At 39.8% G+C, this 15,569-nt stretch overlaps 1 protein-coding gene across 9 annotated transcripts in view; it reads left to right on the top strand.

Moving 5' to 3' along the window:
- Nucleotides 1-10,928: 10,928 nt before the first annotated feature.
- STK33 (serine/threonine kinase 33) overlaps nt 10,929-15,569 on the top strand; it is a 148,466-nt gene continuing 143,825 nt past the window's right edge. For 8 of the 9 annotated variants that reach the window (XM_069469536.1, XM_069469535.1, XM_069469534.1 and 5 more), the window contains exon 1: nt 10,929-11,070. The gene's annotated coding sequence lies outside the window, so the exon portion shown is untranslated. Of the gene's footprint in view, nt 11,071-11,178; nt 11,391-15,569 lie in introns of those variants that run through there. The other variant, XM_069469533.1, reaches the window with a different exon arrangement.

Genomic DNA, 15,569 nt, shown 5'->3' with positions numbered 1-15,569 from the left:
ATAGAACAAAATACAGGAAAAAGGAAACTGAAATATATTATAGTAAAAATGCGGAACACCAAAGGCAAAGAGAAGATCCTACAAACAGCAGAGGGGCATATGTGAATGTGAATGCTTTCCAATGTTTCTAGTGCTTTTCGCCTTCTAAGTGCATGGAGAGACTGCACTATCTGACACCCTTTATTTTAGGTGTCTTTGTAAGACTTGATTTGGCCAATGAAATGTGAGTGGGAGTGATGTGGGTCATTTCTAGGTTGAAAATGTTAAGAGCTGGTGCTTGATTTCCTGATTCTTCATTTCCTTTCTTTTCTTGTTGAGGTCATTCTGAGAGTACATATTGACACAAAGGTGCTTAAGATTTAAGCAGTCTGATATGCTGTGCCTTTGCATGTAGAACATATGCCTTGGCATATTACTCATATCTGCAGCAGATTTTGCATTAATGAGAACTTAACTTTTGTTTTGTTTAGCCACTGAAAATTGTGGGTTATTCATTATTGCAGTATAAGCTAGCCTATAGTACAAAGTACCTTGGTTTTCTTTGGGGAAAAAAAAATCAAACAATAACAAAACACTAAGATCCAAGGCATTGGGCTTAGCATGTAGATAGTAAGGGAACTGATACTGGTGAATAGAAAGATGGCAGTTCATGTTATGCAGTGGAGAAACATTTGGTGAAACTATAGTCTGTGATAACTTGAAAGGCAGATCAAATACTTAATGAATTTCAGTAGTGGGGAAGAGGTCGGAAAATAGAACATTGGTAGCATATGTTGGTTGATATTCTGTTTATCAAGATATTTCAAGAAAGACATGAATTCAGAGAAGAATTGCTTTGCTTTTAAGCAGGAGTGATGGAAAATGGAGAATATCCAAAAATTCAAGGATTTAGGGTTTTGAAGAGGTAATTGCTTCTTGACCCTGAAGACTAAAAGATAAAATTGAGAATTTGAATACTGAAGGCCCATTAAAATTCGGCCTTGAAGCAAGGATCAAATTAAAATTATGGCCACAGTATTCATTGTTAAAACCTTTGAATGGATTAAAGTACTTTAGGGAAAATATCAAATTAAGAGTATAATGCCCAGTAAAATCTTTCAGCTGGATGAGATTCTGGGAAAAAATTCTAAGGATGTGGCTTTTTCACCAAAGCCTGAGGGGAGAGAGAAAGAGAAGAGAGAGAGGCATGGGCATGTCTGCAGTAGTCTCCCTTTATCCATAGTTTTGCTTTCTGCAGTCCAAAAATATTATTTTAAGTGGAAAATTCCAGAAATAAAAAATTCACAAGTTTTAAATTGTACGCCATTCTGAATAGTGTGATGAAATCTCATGCTGTCCTGCTCCATCCCAATAGGGATGTGAATAATTTCTTTGTCCAGTGTATCTACGCCACATACATTACCGGCCCTTAGTCACTTAGTAGCCTTCTGGGTTATCACATCAACAGATCACAAGAAGAGGAAGGGCGAGTACTGTACAATAAGATACTTTGAGAAAGAGAGAGATACCACATTCACATAAGCTTTATTACAGTATATTCTATTTTATTATTATCGTTGTTATTCTCTTATTGTGCCTAATCTGTAAATTAAACTTTATGATAGGTTTGTATGTATAGGAAAAAACGGTATACAGTATATTGGGTTCAGTACCATCCTGGTTTCAGGCATCCACTGAGTGTCTGGGAATGTATCTCCTATGGATAAGAGAGGACTACTGTAATTTTCATGAGGATTGAACTCCGACTTTTCCCTTTTGTCCAAATTCCCTTCCAAGAGGCCTTGGTGTGTCATAGGTACAAACGATAAAATCTCCCTACACAGGTTTTGTTAAAGCAGTATAATGTGGTTTACGCCCCAACCTGGTTATGGTATAGCATCACGTGAGAGATAGAAGACCCCCCTTATCTTAACTCAAGCATCCTAGCAGATCCCTATCTTAACTCGAGCATTCCTTTCCACTGACTCGAGGTCTTTAGGCAAATGTTAACTCTTTCAAGCAATTGTCAACTAAAGAATCCCTAAGACCCACCTATGACTTGTAAGTTCCTGCTTTGAGATGTCCCACCTTTTCAGGCTGAACCAATGCATACCTTTCATGTATTCATTTATGATTTTACCTGTAATTCCTGTCCCCATGAATGTGTAAAACCAAACTGCAATCCGGCTGCCTCAGGTGCATTTTCTCAAGACCTCTTGAGAACTTGTCCCCCAGGCTATGATTGCACACATTTGGCTCAGAATAAACCTCTTTAAATTATTTTAGAGTTTGGATTTTTCCGTGGACACTCAGAAATGACTGTGGGTATAGCTTTTGACAAATGATGCTGCCTATTTTCAAATAAAAACATAAAGGGTTTTTTTAAAGAGAGTTTTACTGCTAGAGGAACTATTAGCTAAACTAACAGAAACAGTAACTGTTCAAGACTTTAAATGACTCTTGTGCTTCCAAGCATCTATGGTAGAGAATGGGTTGAGAAGGCTGCTCAGTCCCCAAAGAGTTTTATTCCTCAACCGCCATAACAGCTGGAACACTGAAAAAGGAAGAACCTCTTAGAGGGCACAACCAAAGGATGAGGAGAACAATGGACAAGGGTGCTACCTCCAGGTACCAGAATCAGAAAATAATGAATAATTCCCTCTCCAGACTAAGAGGTCCTCGAAATATTTACCTGGTTGTATTTCAGAATTGCCATAGCCAATGAGTCCTGTGTGCCTCCTATTATTCCCCTTTGCTACGTGGAATGTCTTTCTCTGTTCTATAACCGACTTTTCAAAATCTCAACTCATCTTTTAAAAGTCACTTCACTTGCTACTACGCCTCCATGTTGTGCCAGAGAACATACCTGTCTCTCATCCTTCTTTTGCTCTGCTTCAGAGACACCTGGAAGTCTCCTGTCGCTGTGCTCACTCCCCCAAAGAACCACAGATATGGAAGTAGAAAGTGCCAAACACCTAATCATCCTTGAATCCTTTCCTTCTGCCTGGGAGGCTCTTTCCCCCAAACTCAAGGTTCGGGTTGGCTCCATAGCATCCTTTATGTCTTAGCTCAAACTCTCTCCTCAGAGAGCTTTTCCTAACCACACAATCTAAAGTGGACCCCAGGCACCATTTCTGACAATCCTGTTGTATTGTCATCATAGCACTTACTACTATGTATATTTACCTTTTTCCTTTATTTGTTGTGTTGTTCATTGTCTGGATCACCTCTCATAGGGTGTAAGCTTCCCTGAGAGCAGAAATCTTGACTAGATCCTAGAACAGTTCCTGTGGTTGCTCAGGGAATATTAGTTGAAATGTGTAACTAATGAATGTATAACTCAGGTCTTTGTCATCCAGTCTCCCATTTTACTGGGGATTTTGCAGTCTTGAGAAGAACTTGTGCAGGGTTCCTCATGAGTTAGTGGCAATGTTCGGACAAGAACTCAGGCCTTGTGAGTCAGACTTGCCTTTCAAAATGTCTGAGGCTGAAATAGCTCCTGGGCACCAGATAAATGGCAGGAGTGAGAAGGTCCACAGATCTTTCAATTTGTTGCAGTGTGCTGGCAGCCCCACAGGTGGCGCCAGTGGCACTCATGTAGCTCCAAAGAAAGTTACAAAAGCTTGATAAGGGGTAACTCTATGGGGACATTTTGATGAGGAGCAGGATATTTGTATAGTCTTAAATTGTCTTTCCACTGACTGCTCATTAGTTGTGAGCAAGAAAAAATATATACAGCAATTATACAGTGGAGAAATCAGATAAACCTTGATTGTGTGATCAAAATAACATCACCAGTAAGGGACAGATAGACATGCTGTGCATCCAGAGGTGATACCTGGAGAAGGACATAACATCGCCCATCACCTATACAGTGAGTGACTGTTGCGGCCAATAATACATAACCTGAGTTTAATCACAGAGAAACATCAGATAAGCCCAAAATGAGAAATGTTATATTAAGGGCAGAGGATAGCAGACTGGATTATTTTAAGATGTCCCTGTCATTAAAGGCAAATAAAAGCTGGGAAAATGTCTAGGTTAAAGAAGACTAGAGAGGGAAGTAAATGTAATACCTGATCCCATACTGAGTCCTGTAGCAAAGTTAAAAATGCTATAAAGGACATTATTGGGTCAACTGACAAAATTGGGATATGAACAGATTACTTTATTATATCAATGTTAAGTGTGAAGTTGATAACTTTACTGTGGTTATGTAATAGAATATCCTTATTTTTAGGAAATATGCACTAGAATATTTAGGATAGGAGTAAAAGGCCTTCATATAACTTACTCTCAAATGGTACAGAAAAAGAAACTATAGATGTATATGTTTTTAATTAAGAAATACACACACATAAATATATAGATAGCTAGGAATAAAGCAAATGCGGTAAAATTGTTAGGGTGGAAAACTTAGTGGGTGCTCATGGGCTCCTTTTAAATGTTGTAAAAAAAACAGAGCGCCTCAGGGTGCCTGTCAGCTAGGGTGAGAGAGAGACAGAGAGAATGGAAGGAGCTCGTATGCTTGATTTTAGCCCTGACTCTGGGTTAAATAATTTTTCTGTTATTTCACTATTAATGCCATCCTTAATAGTTATAGGTGAAGCTGGGTAAAGGATATATGGGCATTCTTTTTACTATTTTTATTTTTGCAACTTTCTGTAAGTTTGAAATTATTTCCACATAAAAATTTAGGAAGAAGAAAAGAATTAAAGGATGATGATTCCAGGTACCCTCTCTGTCTACCTGTCTTTCTGTTGTACAGCAATCCAGAGCCAGTGTCCTGCCTTACCAGTGTGCCTCTTATGATGTCCCTTTTGCTTCAATCATTTCTCTTCTAAAAGGATTGTGTTTGGCTCCAAGGCCTAGCCCGGAGAGGGTGGAGCTACTATCATCCATGGCTGGGCAATGCTACTGAAGCCCTCACAGGAGGATCTGGAGAGGCAGGGTCGGCCTCTGAGTCTAGCCTTCACCTCAATTCTGGCCTCAGGGAACTGAGGCCAGCTTGTTGGAAGCAATCAGGGTCAGGCTGGTTTGTCCAGCCATTCTGAACAGGCACCTGCTGTCTGAGGGGACTCAGCAGGGCTGGGTGTGGCAAGAGCCTTGGCACTGGGGGGACAGGGAGGGCTTCACTTTCCTTTCCCTCTGCGTATAGTTTCTTGGAAGTGACACAGTCCATCTTCACTCCTGAGCCTGAGCATGCTGGATCCTGCTCCCCTACCCCAAATCCTCAGGAGTCCTTCCAATCTTCCCAGGAACTGCCAGATTGCTTTCCAAAGCAGCTGTACTGTAAGGTTTCAACTTCTCCATATTCTCACCAACATTTGTTATTGTCTTTTTGATTATAGCCAAGCTATTGAGTGTGAAGTTATATCTCATTATGCTTTTTAAAGAAATAAAATTTATTTATTTTTTTAGAGACAGGGTCTTGCTGTCTTGCCCAGGCTGGACTTGATGTCCTGGGCTTGATCAGTCCTTCTGTCTCAGCCTCCCAAGTAGCTGGGTCTACAAGCACATACCACTGCTTCCGGCTGGTATCTCATTGTGGTTTTGATTTGCATTTCTTTAATGATTAATGATGTTGAGCATTTTTCCATGTGCTTATTGGCCGTTTATATATCTTTTTTGGAAAAACGTCTATTGAAATTCTTTGCCCATTTTTGAATTGAGTTGTCTTTGAGTTGTAAGAGGTATTTTTTAAATATAGTTGATACTAAACCATTATCAGATATATGACTTGCAAATATTTTATCCTTTTCTGTGGATTCTCTTTTCATCCTCTTGATAGTGTTCTTTGAAGTACAAAAGTTTTAATCTTGATGAAGTTCAACTTACCTATTTTTTTTCCTTTTGTTGCTTTTGTTTTGCTGTATCTGAGAACCATTGCCTAACCCAAGGTCATGAAAATTTATACATATGTTTCTTCTAAGAGTTTCATAGTTTTAGCTCTTTGACCCATTTTGAGTTAACTTTTGTATATGGTGTGAGGTACAGGTCCAGATTTATTTCTTTGCTTGTGGATATCCAGTTTTCCCAGGACCATTTGTTGAAACTCTGTCCCCCATGCATTGTCTTGGCACCCTTGTCAACTGACCATAGATGAGTGGGTTTATTTCTGGACTCTCAATTCTATTTCATAGATCTGCATGTCTGTCCTTATACCAGTATGACCCAGTCTTGATTACTGTAGCTTTGTAATTAAGTTTTGAAATAAGGAAGTGAGAGGCCTCCAACTTTGCTCTTCTTTTTAAGATTGTTTTGCCTGCTTTGGGCCCTTTCATTTCCATATGCATTTCAGGATCAAGTTATCAATTTCTGCAAAAAAGATAGCTAAAATTTTGATAAAGATTGCAATGAATTTGTCAATCAATTTGGAGGAGCACTACCATATTATTAATAACAATGTAAATCTTCCAATTCATGAACTTTCGGTATGCACTAACCTGAACTGTAATTAGTTTTTTCTGACAAGGAGGCTAGGTCAGACATCCAAAATGGATCAAACTGAGTTAACTGCCAAATGTTTATTTCATTTTTGAGCTGTGGGATAAGGTGCACCTTTATTTTGTCAAGGTAGGAAAAGAGAAAAATGGAAAGATTTGTATAAATTGGTAAGACCTACTAGTAATCAAACACAGACCACATTAGGAAAAAGTTAAATTTTGCATTATTTACTTTTCAAACACATGTTCCCATTTAAGAAATCTTAATATAACACATAATAACCTAAATATCTCTTAATTTGTCTTATGAGACAGAAAAATTATGTTTTTTTGTGATGTGGAATCTCTTAAAAATCTTTTGAATAGCAGAGATAAAAGTTAATAAATGTATAAATCAACTGCTTCTTTACTTAAGAAAACTGAAGTCCTCCCCCTTTGTCCAAACTCTGGTATTTTTACCAACAGCGTCAACAAACTCTGGAATAAACTGTACTAATTTCTTCTGTTTTTTTATATCAACAAACTTCAATTCTGACTTCTCTTCCTTAAATGTCAAGGAATTTGATATTACTTTGTAACAATGACGGTACCATAGAGTATTTAAGTAAATAACATAACACTTGTTGCCAGTGGTGACGTTAATAATTATAGGAATAGAATGAGAGCAGGTTATTGTGTAGTAAAGACTCCTGGAATAGATTGAGTTCCTTGGCAGTGTCAAGAGTTTGTCATGTTAGTGGTCATGGTGCTGCGATCCATTATCTCACTGAAAATTGATGACTTCAGCTATGGTAACTAGCCATAATATTTAATGTAGCTCCCTTGAACCACTTAAAACAAAATTTTTGTCTAAGGCATTACATCAAGAGTTACCCAAGGAAACTCAGGATCTCTATGTATATATTTTAGTGAGTTGAGTATGTTTTACTTTCTTGTGTAGTTCCTTTGGCTCCTCTCTATAAATGTTAGTGACATTTGCACACCGGAAATGGAATATTTTTCTATTTATCAGTCTGTCCACCTATTTACTTATGCTTCTTTATCTTACATGTTCTACAAAGTCTCTTTTTATCTTCTTTCTTTCCTTTCTTTTCCTTCCTTCCTGCCTCCCTTCCTTCTTTCCTCCCTCCTTTCCTTTCTTCCATTAATTCTTTCATTTACTGGTGCTACCATTTTTATTAAATAGCTACTAAAGGGTGGGGCACTGTCCCAGGCATTAGAAATAAGCAATTAAAAAAGAGGCCAGGTCCCTACTGTCTTGGAGCTTAACTTCTGGTGAGGGAAGAAAGAAAACAGATTGTTTTAGATGATGTTACTTGCTCTGAGACAAAGCAGGGTAATATAGACTGTGAGGTGAGGCTACGTTAGATAGGGAGCTCAGGGAAGGCTTCGCTGAGGAGGTGGCAAGTGAGCTGAGATCTGAAAAATGAGAAGGAACCAGCCTTGTGGAGCACTGGGGGCAGAGGCTTATAGGCAAAAGAAACAGCAAATTTGAAATATTTGAAGCAGCTTAAAATAATTGTTAGTACAACAAAAAACCCCTGACAAGATAAAAGTAGGAATGATGGAAAACGAAAGAGGGAGAACAGGAGAAAGCTGTAATATAGATATGTAAACTGTAGAGTTTGACAAAGTTACTAAAGTTGAGTTGCAAATTTGGGTCCTATTTTCCTGGAAATCAAGGGGAAAAGGGAAATGTGATCAATCTCATGGCTTGCTTTCTTCATTTAAAAAAGGTATGCCAGTTTCTCAAGGGGAAAAATGTTTTTTTTTTTTTTTGCTGCTCAGGATTGAAATACATTTCTTCCATGGACCTTTCTACACAGGGCTTAGAGTGATTGTATTAGTGTGGTAGGTGCCTCTCCCCACAGATGTCCAAATCCCTGGAACCTGTGGACATGTTACTTTATATGCAAAAGGCACTTTACAGATGTGATTAAGTTAAGGACTTTGAGATGCGGAGATTATCCTGCATTTTTGGGGTGGGCCCAGTCTAATCACATGCATCCTTAAAAACCAAGAACCTTTCCCAGCTAGAACCAGAGGAAGATGTGACCTGAGAAACATAGTCTGAAAGATGCAATGTTGCTGGCTTTTTTTTTTTTTTTTTTTGAGACAGAGTCTCGCTTTGTTGCCTGGGATAGAGTGCTGTGGCATCAGCCTAGCTCACAGCAACCTCAAACTCCTGGGCTCAAGTGATCCTCCCGCCTCAGCCTCCCGAGTAGCTGGGACTACAGGCGCGTACCACCATGCCCAGCTAATTTTTTTCCCTATTTTTAGTTGCCCATCTAATTTATTTATTTTTATTTATAGTAGAGATGGGGTCTCGCTCTTGCTCATGCTGGTCTTGAACTCCTGAGCTCAAGCGATCCTCCCGCCTCGGCCTCCCAGAGTGCTAGGATTACAGGCATGAGCCACCATTCTCAGCCCAATGTCGCTGGCTTGGAAGATGGAGGAAGAGGGCCACTAGCCAAGGAATGTGGGTAGCCTCTAGAAGCTAGAAAGGCAAAGAAAGATTCTCCCCTAGAGCCTCTAGAAAGGAACATATCCCTGCTGCCAGATTGCAGCCCAGGGAGACCTGTGTAGGGCCTCTGACCTATAGAATTGCAAGATAATACATTTTTATTGTTTAAGTTACCAAGTTTTGGTAATTTGTTACTGCAGCCATATAAAACTGATATAGTTAGATTCATTGTGATTGCAATAACAGAAATTCACCCACTCGAACTAGCTAAGCAAAAGATTGCAGTTTATTATAAAGAGTTGGAAATATTACACAAAATTCAAAGGTAGGAATGCAACTCATTTCAGGAAATACTATGACCGGGGATGGAAAACCATCAGAACTTTTTTGTCTCTTCTCTCTTCTCTTTGTGGATCTTTTTCATCCTTCCCTGTTCTTTCTCCATTTTCCTTATAGTCTGTTGTTCTGCATTTCTCTAGGCCATATGGTAGGAAAGTAAGGTATGTCTATAGACAGTTTCTGATTTTCTATGTTAATGATGTTCTGTTTCTATTTTAGCTAGAGAAAGATTGAAATCTCTCAGTCGTAATTCCAAATTCCTGGGAGAGGAATATGATTGGCTCAGCTTGAGTGAGGTACCTGATATTAGAGCAATCAACTAGCCAGGTGGAGGATCCAGGGCTAGTTTCTAGAAAAAAACCATCTGGCTATACTGTTTTTAAAATGCAAATTGCAGCTTATCTGGAGGTCAAGGAACCATTAGTAGGTAGAAACCAGCATTAAAAAGAGACAAAAAGTATCATGGTGCATAACATGGGATATGGGTAATGTTTTATAAAACTTGTTTCGGTTATTAAATATACACGTACATGTGTCCTGGGTGAGACTGTAAGACATATTTCTTTTGGTGGATTATGGACCAAAATGTTTGAAAAACCCTGAGCTGGACAAGCTGGTAGGATTCTGCTACAAGGATATAATAAAAATTCTTAAAATAATCCCTCTAGTAAATGCAAAGGTGTCATGAACATATACATATACACACACGGTATCTCTTAATATAAGCAAATGGCATAAGGCTAAAGCATGACTTGGTACAGGTAATGTTGCAAGGGTGAAGACAAATGGTACAAACAGAGCTTTTTGATGGTCTCACTCAATCCAGGATAAAACCTAGTCCAGTGGTCTGAAGTTTCAAGTTACCACTGGTCCACCATCGTCATTTTGAGCTTTTTCTGAAAGAAGGTTTCACTATGTTGCCTGGCTGGTCTCCAATTTCTGGCCTCAAGTGATCCTCCCACCTTGGCCTCCCAAAGTCCCCTGGTCCATTTTGAGCTTTTTGATAGACAGGACAGGATGAACCCCTACCTCCAAGCAATGAATTGTATTGTCCTGCTGTACAGGTATTACAGATAGTTATTGGCGCTGCAAGTTCCCACCCTAACAGTTATTGGCTATCAATCAATTTTAGAGAACATCATCAAATAATTAGGCTACTATTAGGAGAGGTGAATTTCTTCCCCACAGCTGCTAGAGAACAGGACTCACCACCACAGAAGCCATTCCTTGTTCAGGACTATAAACTCATTAGCATACAGCTGGAGCCTGTATTTCTAGCCTCTATTGCATGGTCCCACAGAGATTTGTGCCTAAACATGTTACTGGGGATTGTTATTTGATACATCAGGAGTCTTCTCAGCCCGCTCCTGTGGGGACACACACCCTCCCCCCAGCACTCTCGTGTCCTTTTAGGCCAGCTCCACACCCACCGCAGTGAAAGGCTTGCAGCCCCAGCTGTGGGGTGAGAATGTTGGTGTGGGCATCCCTTCAGTACCGTGATATTACTGTTAGAAAGCTTTAATTTTATCTAACATGTGGCTGCTTCTCTGTGTCCGAGACAGAATTCTCGGGTCAGTCCCTGAGAGGAGCTGCTGGCGGGGACACCTGGGACGTGCCAGGCACGTAGGCGCCCTTGTGCGGCCGGCACCTCCTCGCCAGCCCCGCGGCGGGGAGAAGGGGCTACGCACCCGCCAACGCGCTTTGTCCCCGCGCGGCCCCCGTCCACCTCCGTGAGGCTGCTCTGCGGGCCAAAAAGTTTCTCCAGGTGCAGAATTCCGGGCTCGGAGACAACCGGCGCGAAGTGTGCGCGCCTGTCGGAGACCAGCCCGTCCGCGGGCCGGGGTGAGTGGCCACTGGGGTCGTGGCGCAGGGCAGGTCCCATGGAGGGGGCGGGCGGCCTAGAGCGGTCGCCGGCCGCGGCCGTTGCTATGGCAACGCGCGGGGCAAACCGGCCTCTGGGCCTCCCGCTGCCGGTCGGCTGGCGGCCCCAGCTGCTGGGGGATCGCTGGTGTGTCTCCAGGGGCCGAGCCGTTGGGACCCCACTTCCCCCGGGTCCGGTGTTTGGGGTGATCCCTGGCTGCCCCCGTTCATCTACACCGTTTACCTCCACCCCATCTTGGGACGTGAACCTCTTTGAAAGTTTAAAGCGAATTTACTGTAGGGTAAGTGTGTGGGAAAAGTAAAACATCCTTACAAAATTCTAAAATTGCGTTTTTTCCTTTCTCTCGTTTTTAATCTCCTAGACCTCATTATATGGTAGCTTTCTTATAGCGCCTAATATAGTCCTTTGCACACAGTGGATGCACATAGGAAGAGATAGGATGACGTGGGAGCAGCGCCTTACTGGCTCTGCGGGCAGGTAATTTAAGCACTCTGCCTCAGTTTCCTAAATGCAGATTATAATTTCTCACAAAATCGTGGGTTTAAATGAACCTATATGCGAAACTTTTGTGAATGGTAAATGTAAAGCACTTGAGAATTAGTTGTAAGGGCTGTTTGGGTGCTAACAGTGATCTGATACTCCTGGTCCCACATCACCAGCTGAGGAGGATCTTCTTTTTTGTCTGACCGCCAAACAACTCGAATATTCACCCAGAAAATAGAATGGTCATGTGTTGGAGGAGGGCTCTGTGAATGTAAGAAAATATCAACAGGTTTTGAACCTGTATTTTCTCTCGTTGCTCTCCAGGTCCACACCTTCAAATTGTGACCCACATGCAGATATATCACACATTTAACTTTTTAGCCCACGTAAATCTCTAGTGTTCCTACCTCAGTGAATCATGCCACCCTCTAGTTTACAAGTTAGAAATCTTGGCCTCATCCTTGACACCTGGCACTCCCTCTCCTTCCATATCTACATAATCGTCAAATTCTGTTCATTTTATCTTCAAACCAAATCTCAAATCCATCCACTTATTTCTGTCCCTAACACTATCACCCTAGACCAAGCTACTATTATCTCTTGCTCAGTCTCCTGTAATAGCATCCTAACTGATCTAAAGGTATTCAGTCTATCCTTTCAATATTCCCATCCATTCTTTGTACTACAGCAAAAGTAATGTTTTAACAATTAAAATTTGATTATGCTACTTACCCCCACCACCCTTCCGGCTTAAAATCCATCATAGCTTCTCATTATTCTTGGGGTAAAGATACAACTCTAATGTGGCCTAAAAGTTGGGTGACCATATACTTTGTCATCCAGACCAAGGTATTTTTAGAGTAAAACAGAGTGTTGTTATTTATACTGGGACAAAAGGTTTAACCTGGGACTCTCAGACAAACTGAGGTATATGGTTATTCTATATTGGTTCTTTTTTACTCCTTGGTCACCATTTTCCCTCCTACTACAGGGCCTTTGCATATGTTCTTCTCCCTACCACGTATGCTCTCCCCTCTTTTCTTTAGTCTGATTGGCTCTTGCTCATCCTTCACATCTCAGATCAAATGTTTTCTCAGGAAAACTGCCTCTGACTACTCTGTCTAGGACAAACCTCCTTAATAAAGGCTCTTCCGACCCAGTTGTTTGTCCTTAGTAGCACTTGTCACAATTGCAATTTAAAATTTGTCTGTGTTTCTGGCACATAGTATGTAGTTAATAAATGCTTACATGTTTGAATTATAAGCATTTTCCCATGTCATTAAACAGTCTCTGAAAATATCATTAGGAGCACAGACTCCAGGAGCCAAAGAGATAGCTTAGATTTGAATTCCAGCTCTGCCACAATTCCTTATCTGAAACTTGTGAGGTTATTTGTGTTTTAAAATTGAGAATTTTTCAGTTTATAGAAAGACAACATGGTATAGATACTGTATCACTTCTAGTGGGGCCTGGGGCAGCACCCTGTAATCAAACACATTAACTTTTCTTTAGTAAAATGAATTCAGTGGGATAAAGACAATGTACAGTTTCACGTCAGTTCAGGTCAGGTTTTGCCAAAAAATGAGTACCACAAATTTTCATAAAACATTTGGTTTTCTGAGCATTTTAGATTTTAGAATTTTAGATAAGAATGTACAACTCTGTCTCAGTGTAACCTTGAGCCAATTTCTCTGGCCTCAGATTCCTCCACTGTAAAATGGAGATGATAGTAGCACCTGCCTGTCTCACAGGTTCCATGTCATGTTGTTTTGAGGAGTAAATGAGTTAATACATGTTAACTGCGTAGAACAAGGACTGGTCCTTAGTCAGTGCTCTAAAAGGATCAGCTTTTATATAATTTTTATTAGCTCTGTCATAATCCACACTATGGATGAAACATGATTTATTTATAATTTACTTATTGTTGTATATTTATATTTCAAGTACAAAATGTAGGGATGAAAGTCTTTATACTTAAATCTTTTCACTACATTTTTGACTTAAGATTAATTCCTAAAAATGAAATTGCATAGTCACAGGGCAGGAACATTGTGAATGTTCTTGAGACATACTGCTGTACTGTTCTTCCAAAAAATTATACCAATTTACAATCCCACTATCCGTTTTATGACACTCATGTTAGCATTATTATTTGAAAAAAATTTTTGCTAATTTCACAGATAATGGCACCTCCTTACTTTAACTCACATTGTCATTAAGAATGTGTTTAAGTGCTAAAAAAATCTTATTGTTAGTTATTAGATATTTCTTTTCTGTGAATTGCCTGCACAAATTTTTTGATGGTTTTTCTATTAGAGTCTCAATTTTTTCTTATCAATTGTTTAATTGTTTGATTTCTGTTTTCCCCAGCCCAGCTAGGAGCCAGTATGCTGGGCTTTGGCTGGAATTAGTCAGATTAGGTATCCCTGGAGCCTGGGACGAGTTGTTACTTGTCTGCAGGCCACAGAGAAGGGTAGAAAACAATGTTTCAGAGGCTGGGTCTTGGGGAAAATCTGGAATCAAGATGAGGCTTGACTGCCTTTTTATGTGATCCTTCAGTCAAACAGAGCTCAGAAGAAAGAGGGCATCCAGATAGGAGGCAAAGGACCAAGGCAGATGACGAGAGGCAGAGTAATCCTCAAAGCTGGGAGAAAGAAGCTATAACCTTTTTTTTGTAGGCACATTGCAGTTTCTTGAATGGAGTAAGAGGGAAATGCTAGGGCACTCTCTTGGCCACACACTGATTTGTGTGAACTCTTTTTTTTTTTTTTTTGAGACAGGGTCTCACTCTGTTGCCTGGGCTAGAGTGAAGTGGCATCATCCTAGACCACTGTAACCTCAAACTCCTGGGCTCAAGTGATTCTCCTGCCTCAGCCTCCTGAGTAGCTGGGACTACAGGCATGCGCCACCATGCCTAGCTATTTATTTATTTATTTTTTTTTTGAGCGATGGGGTCTCTCTACGTTGCTCAGGCTTGATTTGTGTGAACTCTTGATACAGTTAAGGATATTAGCCCTTTGCTTGTCATATGGGGCATTTCCCCCACAGTTGCCTTTTCATTTAATTTATGATGTCTTTTGATTTATAGAAATTAAAACAATTTTGTTGTCTACCAATTAATCTTTTGCTTTATGATTCATTGCTTTTATGCTTAGAAAGTCCTTCCCATGCAGAGACCAGATAACTATCCACATTTTCTGTGAAAATGTTATTTTGTAATGTCAGCAAATCAAGAGGTAAAGAAAGTAAGTAAAAGACAGTTGGGTAGTGTGAATTCTAATAAAAAAGCTAAAAGATGGTGATACAAAGGGTGATACACATGTCATCTTCATGTGTCCTTGAAGATAGAAGAAGAAAAGAACTTACACTATGGTAAGGGAGATTGAAGAAGGCTGTTTCTGATAGTTGTCTGCCACACATTGTGAACTTGTAGAGTCTTATCCTAACAGACTTACAGGAGTGTCCTTTTGAAAGAATAAGATCTGATCTCTAGACATATTTTCTACTTTTAGCCATTCTATGATCCTATATAGTATTTCGAGCACCCATATTTATTAGATACTGAGAAATAACTTCCCTGATTTTATAAAGAGGCTTAAAAAATGGAAAATATAATATAAAATTAATTGCTGACTTTCTTGGCATTGATAAATTGGTATGCCTTAAGATGTGTTTTAGAATTTCCCTTCATGCTTATCTCCAATAAATATTAGTGAGGCTAATTGTGTTTTGCTTGGATTTGTCTTGGGGTTTTAGAATGTGAAGAATGGACGCCATATTGTTAAACTGTATTAATATATCTTTTCTTAGTTTATTAACTAAAATAAATTGTAGAGTGTGTAAGAAACTCATCACCTCACAAATCCTGGCAGTTTTATTGACCTCAAGTTGTCTTAAGAAAGGTTTACTAGGTGAGGGGAATAATTTTAATAATTAATTACAATATCCTTCCTACATATAATGGACTAATTATCTT

Source organism: Eulemur rufifrons, chromosome 6, assembly GCF_041146395.1.
Source record: "Eulemur rufifrons isolate Redbay chromosome 6, OSU_ERuf_1, whole genome shotgun sequence".
Lineage (NCBI taxonomy): Eukaryota > Metazoa > Chordata > Mammalia > Primates > Lemuridae > Eulemur > Eulemur rufifrons.
The sequence above is the reverse complement of the archived record's forward strand: the minus strand, read 5'-3'. Positions and strand labels throughout refer to the sequence as shown.